The sequence below is a fragment of the Hylaeus anthracinus genome, unplaced genomic scaffold (assembly GCF_026225885.1).
Source record: "Hylaeus anthracinus isolate JK02 unplaced genomic scaffold, UHH_iyHylAnth1.0_haploid 11982, whole genome shotgun sequence".
NCBI classification, from domain to species: domain Eukaryota; kingdom Metazoa; phylum Arthropoda; class Insecta; order Hymenoptera; family Colletidae; genus Hylaeus; species Hylaeus anthracinus.
In genome coordinates, this window is record NW_026534330.1 from 9,898,703 (window position 1) to 9,914,331 (window position 15,629).

At 37.1% G+C, this 15,629-nt stretch overlaps 1 protein-coding gene and 1 long non-coding RNA gene across 4 annotated transcripts in view; one reads left to right on the forward strand and one right to left on the reverse strand.

Annotated features, from left to right (window-relative positions):
- Positions 1-6,792, reverse strand: part of LOC128886057 (uncharacterized) — a 346,337-nt gene extending 339,545 nt beyond the window's left edge. For both annotated transcript variants that reach the window (XM_054140597.1, XM_054140598.1), the window contains exon 1: positions 6,033-6,792. The gene's annotated coding sequence lies outside the window, so the exon portion shown is untranslated. The remainder of the gene's footprint in view (positions 1-6,032) is intronic.
- The window catches only part of LOC128886063 (uncharacterized), an 80,845-nt gene extending 72,492 nt beyond the window's left edge, over positions 1-8,353 (forward strand). Inside the window, exons 1-3 of one of the 2 annotated variants that reach the window (XR_008459721.1) lie at positions 7,062-7,201; positions 7,783-7,914; positions 7,974-8,353. This is a non-coding gene — a long non-coding RNA (uncharacterized LOC128886063). Of the gene's footprint in view, positions 1-7,061; positions 7,202-7,782; positions 7,915-7,973 lie in introns of those variants that run through there. The other variant, XR_008459722.1, reaches the window with a different exon arrangement.
- The last annotated feature ends 7,276 nt before the right edge of the window (positions 8,354-15,629 follow it).

The following is a 15,629-nucleotide window of genomic DNA, read 5'->3' on the forward strand; positions in this document are numbered from 1 at the left end:
ATGTAAAGCAACAATTATTGAAGAAAAGAAGATGAGCAAAAGGAGAAAGGCGGAACACTAACGAGAGTAAATATTCAAAAGCTGAAAACTCGTGTAACGTAAATAACGCTGTTTTTCTCCGTTTATTCGCGTGGCTGTTGTAAATTAATAAACTTTTACTTAAGACGCTTCTAGTAACGTCAATAATCCATAATTCATTATTTCTTCAGCCAGCACTTTCGTCGGGGAATTAGTTTCACCGATTCAACATAACCAGTTTCATAAAAAATTAATAAGAAAATGCACCTATAAAAAAGTAGAGTTACGGTAGTTTCTTAAAAGCTTTGTTGGACTGTGTAATCCCAAACTGCGAGGCTACTTTGCGTTCTTCGATAACTTGCGAGTTACGATTGATGATAAAAACTCTTCGTTACGAACATGCAAAGGAGACATCGTTTACGAAGTTTCTTGCCTTGTGTTTATTCACTATCCAACAGTCTATTATTCGAATGATTCGGAAACCAGCGAGCCAATTCCCATGAATGTTTTTACGCTCTTGTATAACTTCAACAACACCGATATCTGCATCGATGTACGCTTCACTGTTCCAACAAAAATGGTATGAAATTATGCAACAATTCTCGGTAGAGTTGCAATGCTATAGGATTGACATTGCAAAAAATTATGCGCTTTTCCATAGTGGGAGAAATAATAATGCAATGTATATTTTTGAGAAAAGAGTACTATACATGTTAGACGTATTAAACGTTTTCGATTTTAGGTTTCAAACAATCTTTTCTCTCATTGTTGGTTTTTCTATGTATAGATCAGCAAACTTTTATTTTCAAATTTTAAAGATGGTTTCGAATCTATATACCGAGAAGATTTAAATCTTTGAAGTTAGTCATACAATCTCAAATATATATTTCTTTTAAGTTTTCATTCAGTTGGCAATACTCTGAACGAACAATAAATCTTGTATAATTAGAAACAGAAATTTATATACATTGAAATACATTAGTAAATTTTATTTTTATTTTAATTAGAACACACCGAACGATAAATTCCTGATTTTATCTGCACACTTTGAACTACGAACTTCTTTTCTAACAGAATTAAGAATACTGCGACAGCGTAATTACGATTGAAATTTAATTAGAAGAAATAATTGAGAATTAAATAGTTACACGATTGAGAATCGTATGGAAGGAGTTTCGAAGAATAATGAATAATCTTCGCAAACTTCTTGATAAAATTCTGCTTTGAAGAAGTGAGTAATTACTCCTTACAATTATCGCTCCTCGGATTAATCGATACCAACCACGGGCGAAGTTTTATTTAATATAAGAGTTTTCGATAACGTTCCGCTCCAGCCGATTAAAGAGCTTGCTAGAATTCAATACATTGCGCAATTGGTATCGAAAAAACGATTTTCGTGAAAAGTGCTCATAGTTTCTTGGCTCCTTTATTAAAGAGCAACCGACATCGCCGTAACTTTTAAGGCAATTTGTTGAAGATGGAATACTTTATGTTCCTTCTTCGTGCCCTTTACGCTAATATTTTTTACGATCCTGGAATAATGGTTACCCTAATCTTTGTAACTATGGTGAATTACTTTAACAAAGGATACATGGAAAATGTTATAGACAAAATTCAAAAATTTTGTTTCCAGACTTAAATATTATACATATCAGAATTTAAAACGAAGCGTGATACCAACGTGATACCATACAAAAAACAAATGTTGTATTAAATTTAAATGTACGTGCGTCTTATTTGAAATTTCATGACGAGTTGACTCGCCATCCCCTGTTAAAGGATTAAGAAAGAAAGAAATCGAGAAGTCTAGATACAAAAAGAATTTTTGGCAAAGGGAACATATGGAACTCGTAAAAGTGCCTAACAACCGTGCACTCAACATATGTTCGCAAATCAATCCTGCCGCGGTAATTTGTGTTTTTCTATTCCAGTAACGTGAGTTTTTTTTCTGTTCGTGTGACTTCCCCTTATTCGAACGATAAATTTCACGCCCCTGACGTTGAATTAACGCGTTTAAGAAACAAGGTAATCAATATCCTTCCTTTACCTTTTAATGAGCCTGTCTACACGCGTTTCAATATCCATTACGTTCACAAAAAGGATTTATACAATAAATGGGAAAAATCAAAATTCACATTTTCATACTATTTGTTTAAAAGCAACATTGACAGTTTTAAATTAAAATTCTTTTGCTAAATGTAAAGGAATATTTGTTGGATATCAATCGTTGAAATATTTCTCCAGATTTAGACTTTACAAAGGTTAAGGAAATTAATTTTATTAATGAACGAGTTGTTATTGCGTAAAAAGAGAACAATAACCGATTGTTCATTTACTCTTTTACTATTTGGTTAACAACAACATTGATCATTATTAACTCAACTTCTGTTGCCACAGAATTTGTACAAGGAAAATCTCAACGATATACATAATTCATTTAAACTACATTAGTTGATGCAATAAATTCTGGAAAACCTCAAATCCGAATTGTGACGTAGTACGTGAAAAAAAAATAGCACGGTATAGTCGCGAAGAGGATAAACGTCAGTGACAGAAGCCTGTCATTATCATTTTCAAATCGTCATGAGTGATGCGTGCGCCAGGTACACTGATGGAAATGACACGACAACGGGGAACATGAAATCGTTCTCGTTGTCACGACTTGTACGCATTAGCATAAAGAGGCCAGCGAATGTCTACTTTGATCGTTCGTGATTAGTTTCATTCCCGTTGACTTTAAATCGTAACCCTAAATCGACGTCGTTGATTAATGATTCTGATCAAATATTTTTTTTAAATACTATTTACGCGCTACTAACGGATTATTCGCAAAACAATTTTATGTTGTCATCCATTTTTAACCTCATCACGCCTTTGACCACATAGGTAGACATTTTTCATAATTATGATTACTGTCGACAAAAAAAAAAAAGAACAAAAATTTCATATTAACAAAAAAAATCGTCCCTGAAGAAGTTAAGTTCGATATTATTTACTCCTCTTTTGTTGAATATTTCGAGTATACAAAAAAATTCTAGCCCTATATATGCATATAAAACTCAGTTGTATATCAATTATTAAAATGTTTCTCCAGAACGAATTTATTTATATTTAGACTTTTCAGAGATTAAGGAAGATGAATTTTATAACTTAATGGATCAACAATCTCGTCTTTCTCACCATTAGTACAAGAATGACATCGATAATTATAAATTAAAATTTATCTGTTGAAAAGAAAGCAATATTTCTCTGTCTATTGAATACCAATCCTAGAAATGTTTCCTTAGAAGCTTTAAAATTTAGACTTATACTCTCCAAGGGTCAAGGAAAAATAAATTTACATTCCAACGAGTTAGCATTGCGTAAAAACAGTATAATGGATCATCGTGCATTTACTCTCTCGTCGGACGCGCGAAAAAACCGTGTTAAGAATCAGTAACGGCACCCTTCGGCTAAATATATGCAAGGGTGTCAGGCGAATGTAAATTGGATGAAAAAATTTATTGCCGTTGCGAGATCAGTTAACAACGTTACGGAAGTCGCACAATCGTCACGAAAATGTGCTCTGTTTGGCACGATTAATATACAGGCCGCGTACTAATTTAAATATCATTTGCACGGGACGCAAATGCTTGCGGTCATTAGCGTCGAAAGAATTTAATTACAATTGTTCGAAACCACCAGCACGCCGCGAGTCTGTGTGAAAATTAATCCTGGCAACGCTTGTCTCCGTAAAACCGTCACACACTAGCTTTAGCCCAGATTTTTACCGAACCGTTAATGCAATTCTTAAGATTTCAACGAGACCGTCGTTACCAAGAGTCTATTATTTTAATTGTGCATCGCCGCTGAGCGGTGTCCCCGGGAACCGTGCTGGAATCGCTATGCAGCTAAATGATAAATGGAATCGACGTATTTAAGAGAATCGAACCGAACGACGCTATCCCGAGGACAATCGCGAATGTATTCGCGTCTTAATGTTTTCCATTACGGGGACGGATAATTAAAATGTGGGAAGAAGAGAAGCTGAAGTTGCATTTAGACTCCAGAATCGTGGGAAGTGAAATAATGAAAAGTAATTGGCCAATTAATTCCATGAGGTGACCAAAATTCTATGAAACCCAATCCGTGGGAGATTTGAGGTTCGTTGCTTGTTACTTCAATCTTTTACAGATTTTTAACCTTTTATTGAGCGAGCTGTGTTTCATCTTTTATTGTTTATACGCGTGTGAGTGAATCAATGTTTACAATAAGCTAAAACCAACTGAACTTGCTGAAGTATTGGTCCCTATAAAATTTGTTCAAATGTTTTTACTGCCTCGTGAAAACAAATATTACTCGTTATGAAAACACTTTTGGATATTCAAATTCATATATTATAATAGTTGCTTGACTCGATAAATAAATTCAAGTCAAAGATATTTGAAGATATTTTAGGAAGATAACAGAACTAACACAATACATTTTTTAACTGTAATGTTTCTAGTTTTATGACATTTTGTATAATATTGTTCTGGTTCTGTTTACAAAATTTATTGATTACCTAGCGTTGTCCTTTATTAATATTGTCCACTGCTTGAGGAAGAATAACAAGCCTAATTAAAATGCTAACTTTGAACGTGTGCAATATATTTAAACTGTTAAAAAGATCATTCATAATCACTTTTTAATAATTGTTTCATTACATAATAACAAAACAATTTGGTGTATTATGCTTCGTCTACAATATAATACGAACAAATAGACATGATATATTCTTCCATTTTCTTTGCAGAAGTACTAGTTTGTTTTGTAATTAAATTCTCAAGAAATAAGTTAACAATTCAACCATTGGTTTACCAGTCATTGTTACATTATTATTACTAATCTAATGGTGACGTTTCTAACACTGTAATTAAAAATATAATAACAGCTTATAATTTTTCAAAAACTCAATCACCAAAATCACCGTGATAATTTTACACCTACAATTGTCACTTTTGTCCCGTATATCCCCACTGTAAATTTATGATTCTATTGTGCTGTTATACCTAAAATAACGACTGGAAATTCTCCTAAAATGCGTATATTTAAAATATGTAGAAAACTGTAAGTTTACGAAACAATTAAGAATCACATTGATGAAGGAAAAAGAAAACGAAGATAAACAAAGATAAACGAAGTGCATTCACCATACATGTCAAAAAACCGAGTGAAATTTTCCCTTGAGTATTTCAATTCGTGTCTGAGACTACTTTTATGTTTGTTAATTATGTTGTTAATTATGTTTGTTTTTCCTAAGAAGGTCACAATACATGGTAACTTAAACGTGAGGATATAACTAAAGGCTTTTCCAAAGGAGACTTTAGTATTTCGTGTTTTAATAAAGCACAAATAGCATGGCATTCATTCCTTTTTCACACGAAATGTAAACACAAACGTGTCAAGAGATATTCAAAATTCACAGCAACTACCCTGACAGAAATATTTTCTTATTAAAAAACAAAATTCTAACATCTCTTGTGCAAAACCCTCCAATATTATTATTTATGATTACTTTTATATTTTTTCATTGTAATTTTTATTTTTATTTCCTGAAGAGAGTCACACTTCGTGTAAACCTAACCCATGAGTTTATAACTACAGATATATTAACAAGAGACTTTAACATTCCGCTTTTTAATAAAACACATTTACACAAACCTTACAGGATTTTTAAACAATTAAACGCGAAAAATTTCGTTTAAGTGTTCACCACGACTAAGGTGACAGGCATACATTGTCATCAAAAAACAAAATTCTAAATCCTGTTTTGGAAAGCCTCTAAATAACATGATTTACCATTATCGGTTATTTCCAAACCGTGATATTCCTTTTCCAGAAATGATCTCGCACGCGCACTCGAGCAGAAAAATACGTAACATCTCGAAAAATCTAAACGACGATTAATCGTTAACCTTTCCCTAATGAATAACATCGTCGCGTCGGTCACGCGAGGTACGGAACGGTGGATGACTAATTTTGAAATTACTCACCGAACAATGCCAGCAACCGGACAAATATCGAGTCGAGTATCAAAGCCGGCGATCCATCCAGCGACGCGCACAGAACTCGTTCGAGATTCAAGAGGGCGAAAAAGGTAGGAAAATCGGCAAGAGGTCCGCGAGCACGCTCGAGTTTTCTGTTTTTCCCCTTTTCGGTTCTCTTCTTTTCCCGGTGCCGGTACCGTTCGCTCCCAGCGCGGTGCCAAGTCAGCGATTGGCACACACAGGTGCGAAAAAACGGCGAAACAGAGGGAAAAGAGCGAAATGCGGAACAAAGCAAACCGTCCGGGGGGCTGTTGGAGAATCCTCGATGGTAGCGGATTTTCTCGATTCCGAAACGAAGGAACGTCCCTCGCGAAGGTGCCCCGACTGTCCAATAATTACGTAGACGGTATAATCTGGTTCAATGTCCTTGCACTCTATTTACGGGAGATCGAGCGCAGACAATCGCAACGATTCACTCTGTCCCGGAAATACGTCTTCCTGCTTGAATATTTTAAAAGGACATCCGATAACCCTCTGCGCGCGGAGGTCTTATTCTCGAAGACGGTCGGACGTCTTTCGTGTCTCGCGACGTGAAATCGTTGGCACGGTGAATTTGGTTGCTCGTTGTTTATCCTTGGAGGGTGTTGGATCTCTAAAGGATATCCTGCAAATGCTCGAACCGTTTACGTTTTATGCGATCGCGTACTGAACGGAGAAATCGGCGCAAGTCACTGCTGTGCGAGGACGTCGCGACGACTGGCGGACGCAGACTGATTCGGACGCCGACGTCCCTTGGTTTTCACAGCGCGCCGCGACGCTGAACGTCCCGACGCCGCTCGTCGAGGGCGCTCACGTTCGTTCGTGCCGTTTCGTTTGCGTGGCTTTCCGCCCCTCGCCTTTTCTTGCGATTCTTCGACGCGCACTCCCCTGTCCGTCGCGACGCACAGCGTCGAGACGTCGACGTTCGCTCGACGCGTACCTTCCCTTCACGGTGTCTTCCAACAACGGTGGGTTGGATACGATGGGCTTGGAAAAATGAACGCGAACGCAACAGTTGTGGACCGCCTGGCACTTGGAACCGAGTAACGGCCGGAAGCTGTAACTTTTAAAAGCAATTAAACTTTTCTGATCATTGTAAAGCGTAATGCATAGCTTCAACCCTTTGCACTCGAGAGGTGACTATCGCTCACTGGTGGATTTTACGCGCAACTACGTGCAGCGTCTGGGAGTCAACAATCTTTATTTATGCTAACGGTTTATTTACTGAGAGCCTATTTGTAGGATTTTAAATTCCAGTGTTTATCTCTTGGAAGTTATCAACTGTGTTGCTGGTTGTTTACTTATAACGTTTAATTTTGTCAGCTTAGACTAATATACAATATTTATGCAGAAAGATCTGTCAAGAAAGGAGCCTAGTTCAGAAGCTGAAAATGCACGTCTAAATTTAATTGTTATTGTAAATTCGTAAACTCTTTTGAATCCAAGTGCGACGCACGTCCACGAAGCTGGCCTTGTAAATAAATAACCCCTAATTAGTTTTAGCAAACCATATTGCGAATATATTAAATAATTATACTTGCAACATGCTTCTACTTAAGAATACCATTATCTTAATTTTTTAGCATTACAAATAACTTTTAATTTCGTGTAATAATAAAATAAAAATACTGTATTAAAATCTACAGCAATTGTATTAAACGTTACATGACTACAACAAGTTTATTGATATTCTACTTGTTTCATTTGCATATACTAGGTACCGTAGTATATGCTGCGAAGGTCGCAGTACCTTCGGTGAGGACGGAAGATGCAACAAAGAGGGTGCACGCGAAACAAGCCTGGAAAAATGAACAAAGACGAACGCAACAGTTGTGAATCTCATAGCGTGGTAAGCATATAGCGACTGGGCGCTAAGAAAAGTTCCGTTTTTATGCTCAACTTCTTCAGGCGCCGACGATTGCCACTTCAGGATTCCGCGGAAGACGAGAAAAAATGGTCTAAGACGTTTTATTTGAACTTCATATTTTTATAAATCATACCACTGGTACGCGATGTCCAGCCCTTCCGTCGAGTTCATCCCATCTGCAAAATAAAGTTAAAAATGAAACTGTTCGTTAGCTTGAACAAGCATCCCTTTATTTAAGTTTCCAACCTCAGTCGAAAATGAAACCAGAGATAAAAATATAACCTAAGGTAGTATGGAGATGGAAATAATTTTTCTTAATGATTGTGACAGATAAGTTCTTGTTGGTTAAAATGAATTAGACATATTTTTGTTTTGAATAAAGTTTAGCGTCACATCAACTGCATCTAATTGTAAATCAGTCTAATTGTAAGTGGTTATTGTTAATCGATATAAGTTTTATTGTTACCTTATTACAAGTTCCTTCTTATTACCTATATATCTTATCAAGTGTTCAATCATATCCTAAAGAGCATAATATTAATTAATGGAATGAGACAATTTCGTCAAATAAAACATATGTATACATATTCTTGGAAACTCTATTATACAAAAGTTTCATCAAGGTGAAAGAATTCATAATTCATCATACATATTACATGGAATTACACGATTCGCAAAGTATAATAATAATGCCTTTAAAAAATGTAACGAATGTTGAAAAGTTGGAGAAACAGTATTGTAAACACTGCTGACAGAGTGAACCAGTGATAAAAATGCTACGCAAGTTGTAAAAGTAAATATATCCATTTCCAAAAGGAGAAAGCACGATATAACGAAAATACGAACGCACTGACATGAAACTGGTACAAAAGTAGACAGAGAATGAATACAACAGTTGTGAATCTTTCAGAACCTGCAAGAACAGCGAGAATTTTCCTTCGCTTTCAGTTTGCCTACGTACTAGCATTTGCGTTGAAAAGTTTTCCAAAGGAAGAGAACCTCTCCAAACACTGTAATACTAAAAAGCACAAAACGCGTTCTTCATTCCCCTAATAGTATGTACATTCTTCGTATTTATTTGCACATCACGAAATATATACTCAGTAGATCAATAAAACGGTTCGTGTACCTTATAATAGCATATTATTGTTCTTATCCATACATTAACTGTGATCCTTAATTTCATATACGTAAACAAAGATTGTTATTTATTTTGGTCAATATTGCAAAATGTAAACATATTAAAATATGTACAATTTGAAGTCCTCCAAACCTATTATTATTTAACTAAATTCAATATATGCAGAAATTAAATTATTTTACAGCAGACTTAAACATCAGATAGAAAGATTTATACCAATAAACTTAAATATTATTTCTTGAAGTATGCTAATCAATATATGTTATATAAAACAAAATAGTCAACAGTATAATATGCGAAACAAGCATAGGAGCAAAAGGCTTTTGAAGACCTAACTGGCCACTTTTACTGAATAAAAATACCAAGTAAATAACTAAGAAACAAACGAGGGAACAAAGGCTGTTGTAGACGCGCTATCTTTTCCCAGCGATACATAATCCCTGTGATAGAAATCGTTCCCCTTAACGTGCCCGTGAGATCAAACGATCGACGAAATTGTCGAAAGGGACGTTGTGTATCGTTTCAACGGTTGTAGCAGTCTTTCAATTCCCCTTTCTACAAATTCTTTCGCATTCGAATGACGAGGAATCGAATGGGAAACAATTGTTTCGTCGATAATGTCAGTGTCAAATGGCGTGCGTGTTCGAGAACGCTGACGTCGCGACGCTACCGCCCGTCCTTGGCCGCCAACCCCCTGCGGTACGGAGATGAAAGGCAAAGCGGAGAAAAGGGGTGTTCAGTTTTCAACGGAGCGTATGGAAAAAATGAACAAAGCACGGATGCAACAGTTGTTCATTTTCTACATTTGTGTACAGAGGTTATAGAAGTACTGGAAACATTCGCGTCCAGAACCCCTTTATAGAGACAGTCATCGTGACAAGTGAGGCTTGCCGTGCCTCGAACGTTTTCGTTGCTTTGTCAAAAGGTGAACGATGACGCATAAAATTGATGAGCTCCGGTCATAACAAAGGAAAATATACGAGTAGTGTATCTATACACGCGACTTTTTCGCGTAACTAAATAAAAAATGATGAAAATAGACCAATATCAGTCGATGAAATTGAATTGAAATACCGAAGGAATATTTTGTAATTTAAAGAAAATCGCATTGTTTATAAATTCATTTTTTAAAGTTATCGAATAATAGAGGAACGTGTTACTGTTAGCATTCGAAATGCATCCCTCTAATTTTAGTTTTTTATATTCATCGATATTTTGAAATACATTGGATACAAAAAGAGAAAAAACAACCGGTTGGGTGTATATGTGTATACGTGTATATATTCGCCTCTGCTTTGCTTTATATCTCGAGAGTAGATTGATTGAAAATCATGAACTTTTGTTTAGTGGCATTTACATATGGGTCAAATTAAAAAAAAATGTTGTAGCTTTGGTTATGTTTACATGTATATGTATGTTTGCATTCGTTTTACTTTATACGTCGGGAATCGTTCATTGGAAAATCATGGGTATGGTGATTTCTGTATTGTGTAAAGACTGGTGGTTATATTTAAGGAAAAACTTAAAAATTAGTCTGCAATCTTGCAATTGGAACTGTTGACTGTTGAACGCAATTAAACTTGCTATGTTCCAAAGTAATATAAAGAGAGTTCTGCTACAACGTTGCTATCTTCCCCAAACAACTTAATAGGAATTAAGAAGTGTAAGTTTTAATCCGTGAGTAAGTAAAGACACAAAATTCGTAATTTAAAGTAGACGTACTTACGACGTGCTTTATCCGTTTCGCGGTTACACGAGCTTAAAATTCAATTCAAACAGCCCATTTAAATTCCTTGAAAATGTAGGAATCCTTGATAATGGAGGATCATTTTACTAAAAGTATTTAATATATTTTCGTTCGCTCATGTAACACAACGTAAAAAACGATTTACATTAAAAAAAAAAAAAAAAACCTACGTTGTCGACCGTCAGAATTTATTCGTCGATTGAATGTTTCGGTCCGCGAAAGAATAAATCGTCAAATAACAAACGCAACTTCATTCGAATCTGTAATGTTTGGGTCACGAGAGTGCACTCACCGTTAATGAATATCAACAGGCGTTATTAAATATTTATGGTGGCATGGTCTGCCACATACTATTTTCGAATCGCATTAACATTCCACTGTATTCTGAAACGAGAGAAATTTATCGTGGTACATTATGATTTGCAAGTTGCATTATATACTCCCTGCCCTATGTTGTGTAGCACGAAATAAATAGGTGCAAATAGAATACATGGATCACTATGATATATGATATATGATCAGACGCAACAGAAGTAAAATAGTTCAGAAAGAAAGAATAGTTAATTTTGTCTTTAAATATATTTAACATAAGTTTTCCTATATCTCCAATTATTTTCACAGAAATCGTAATTTCATTATTGCGCTACCTATCATATTAATGTATCATTTCCCAAGTTTCCTCTCGATAAATAATCTTACGTCAAAAATGAAACTTCACTCCTGTTTATCAAATACCATTAATGCATTCTGTTTTTCTTTCATTCGTCGACATTTCTATCTGCACAAGGTTTTCGCCCATTCCTGGTCGCCGGTACAGACGATCACGCAAACATTTCAAGTTGGTCCAATTTATTCCAACTTCGCTGTCGTCGAATCGAAGCTCTTCAAAGCATTTTATTCCAATCGACAGGCGCCTTCGTCGAGCGTCCTCCCACAAGTGCGTTCCATCACGCTTATCGCACCGACGAGGTTGCACGAGACGCATCATTAAACGCGTGTCCCTTGTGTTGGGTGCATTGGCATCCTTCAGCCCTTAGCGGTCTAGATTTCCCGATTTCGGGACATTTATGTCGAACCTCACTCGACACAGGATTGCATACGAATAAATGCAGAGGTGTCCTTTGGATGACACCGATTTTTCTTTGCCCAACACTATGATATGAGTAAAAATATATATACATGTCGAATTCAGTAACCTCTTCCTTTTCAAAGTCGGTTAAAAAAAAGGGTAGTTACTTAGTACGTTTCTAAACATTTTTTTTAACCATTTGCAGTCCAAATTCTCTGATTCGGGACATTTTTGGTAAGCCTCGACACAGGATTACAAAGGGTTAAATAAGGAGATATTCCTTTATCGATGCTAACAGAGTAATGTTTCTTCTCGCGAAGTCATGACACAATCGTCCCTTGTGTTATTGCGTTAACGTCATTTAACCCTTTGCAATTTAAATTCTTCGATTTCAGTATATTCCTCTCGAGCCTAACTCGACACAGGTCTACCAAAGATTAAGGAAACGTCCCTTGATCGATTCCAGCAGAACAATTCATCTCCTCGCCGAGCCAAGACACAAAATTGCCTCTTATCGTAACGCGTTACCGTCATTTTACCCATTCCAGTTCAGATTCTCTGATATCGATACATTTCTGTCGAGCCTCACTCGGCACAGACCTGCAAAGGATAAAACAGCGCGCTTGTCCCTCGGTCGGCGCGAACGTGGCAATTTTTCTCCGCGCGAAGCCGCGACACAAGTAAAAAGGATGTCGCGCTTGTGTCACCGACGGATGCAACAGTTGCTCGTATGACGCCTCTCACCTTGGCTTCCTAGGCGTCGTTGCATGTCGTCGTGCCGCGTCGTCACTGTAACCGAGCGCTGTGACGGAGCACGTTAACGCGGGTAGCGCAAACTCGGCGTCAGGATGCCACCGGAAAGAGGGAGGCGTCGGTGCGGCTGTCCACGGCTTTATGCTTCTCCTGGGAATTTCTCTCTCACACCAGCCGCGTTCAGACATTCACCCGGGCTCGTATCCACCTTCCCCGTGCCACGCAAGAGCCGTCGCGTGCTCCCACACACGCGCGAGGAATGGTGCTAAATGTCCACCGGTGTACAAAGACGCGGCGACGAGCTGAATAGGAACGTTCTCGGCGATAATTATTATTGTTGCTGCGCTACACGGATACAACCTCTATGGATACTGTCGTTGGGACGCGTGGCTTGATGCTTTTCCTATCTCGTGATTTACGGGAACGCGCGAATTGCGACGCGAATCAGCTTTGCCGCGTGCACACCGCGTTTGCGATCATTGTAATTAAGGAAATGGAATCCAGAGGGGTAGTTGGGGACGAAGCTCTGGTTTGTTGTGACGTATTAATTTTTTTTTATGTTTTAGGATACGTTTTTATAGTTTATGATATCTAAATAATTTCGTAAGGTATTTGAAAGTCTAATGAATCGTCATTGGGCCTTTCGAAGAGAATACTGAGAATCTTGTGAGAATATTTTAAGGGTTATGAAAATTGAAGCCTTTCAATTATTTATATAAATCTTTATCCAGGGGATAGATTTTGGTATCATACGGGATAGGATCACCGGGGGAACATGCTCTACAGGATGCAACAGGATTCATTCCGATTGGTCAAGCCATCTCGGCGTAATCGGTGAACAGACATTTAAAAAAAAAAAAAAAAAATATATACATGTCGAATTGAGTAACCTCCTCCTTTTCGAAGTCGGTTAGAAATACAAACAATCATTAAGAGTAAATCATGCTATATGTTGAAAATGTAAATTTAACTGTCGTCAGAAATTAATATTCATTTGTTCCAATTAATAGATATTAAAATGTTCAATGACAAACTCACGATTAATGAATTCTTATTCTGAACCATGATTGTTATTAATATTTAAAGGAAGTATTGTTAATAATTTTTTACAATATTCCAATAATAATATCGAAAAATATTGGATAAAGATATTCGAATACTCAGATATTTGAAGTATAGTATCCCCATAAAATATGTCTTAAACAGCCCAACTATTCGCATAACCCAACCCCATAAACCGAACAATTCGAAACAAATAAGATTTTAATCGGCCTGTCAACGCCAGAATCAATCAAGACGTTCGAGTTAAGGTCGATTCAGACTATACAACACGGACCGTCACGTTTCGACAACGACACGTACCGGCACCGACACGATAAAACATTGAAACACGCGTTTTAATGGAACTATTCATACTTAACAGACACCGACCCGAACGTTCCGTCAATGGGAATAGTGTGAATAGTTCCATTAAAACGCGTGTTTCAATGTTTTGTCGTGTCGGTGCCGGTACGTGTCGTTGCTGGAACGTGACGGTTCGTGTCGTTATAGTTTGAATCGACCTTTACGGGATTTCGCCCAATGTACCTGTAATCCAAACTAAATTCAAGTTGACCGACGTAAAGGGGTAGTTCCCCATTGGCTATAAAATCGAAAACCCCCTTGCTTGTTAACCCCTCTCGAGAGGCTAAGACTGTCCAGCGTTTTCGACCGGCGAGGAGATAAAATCTATACGCGTATTATCTAAAAAAATAACCCTGGCTAAACGGCGGCAAATCCATCGACTCCCAGGAGTGCGATTTGTAAATGAGTCGTACTCGTTAATGCAGGCGTAATACATTGAGTGGAAAACGCGAATTGCACCTGCGGGCATGGCGCGCTCGACAAAGAAGAGTCAGTTAGACACGTGTAGAAAGGGACGAAGTGGTGGTTGAGGGGAAAGGTGTCGGGACACAGGTTCCCGAACTTGGCGTAATCAACTGATTGTGTGAAAGCTGCTTACATAAGTGTGAGACCGATCAATGCACGCTGAGAGAGAGCCGAAACGAGCGCGTAAGAGTAATGAGTGCCTTTGTTCCTCGTTCGCCTCTGTTGAGTGTTTCAAACAATTAGGAAGTTGGATACGCCTTTAGCGAGCAATTTTGGAGCCGGATGAGTGTTTATGATACGATTAGAATGTACATCAAGACGATAACACAACGCTCGTTAAAAGCGCGCGGAAAATATCGGAAATCCCAATCGTGAGAGTGGCGAAACGAGGATTATTAAGTTTCTGTTCTGTACGGTAATATTATTTTTGTATTGAATGTACCCCGGAAAAATGGTACAGGAACGAGTGAACTTCCATGAAACAATTCCTAAAAAATGCTATTCTATGCTACAACTATACTACATCAAATTGTATCAGCTTTCATTGTAAAATATTATGACGTTCTACTAAATGCGATGAAACCTTGTAGCGATGGAAATGCTAATCCGAATACCAACATGCCTCGTCGCATCTGCATTCAACAAATCCATAAATCGCGTAAAACTCTTTTTCATTTCCACGAATCCCCCACCGTCAACTTCGTTAAGCGTAAGAAAAAACTTGCTTGACGCCATTATATTCCAGATTACATTTTTCGATGTTCGATATTTTATCCATTGCAAGATGTACTGAAGTGTGTAATACCTCCGCGTGTACAAAATAATATTAATACAAGGTTTAACAAGCCGAGGAAAAAAATAGATTATTAAATTAGAGGATTATTTGTTATCCTTAAATTGAAAGGTATGTAAAGTGTAAATCAAAAAGGACGGGAGACAATTTGTCAGTCCTGTTAATTAAATTGATTTATCAGAAGATAAAAATTCTACTTGGACAAGAATGTGTAATTTTATTGTTGCAATTATATCATTCCAAGAATTATATTTATGTTTATTAAACGTTGCCTATGAAGTGAAGATAGAGAAATACTTATATTACTCTCTCTATACGATATTTA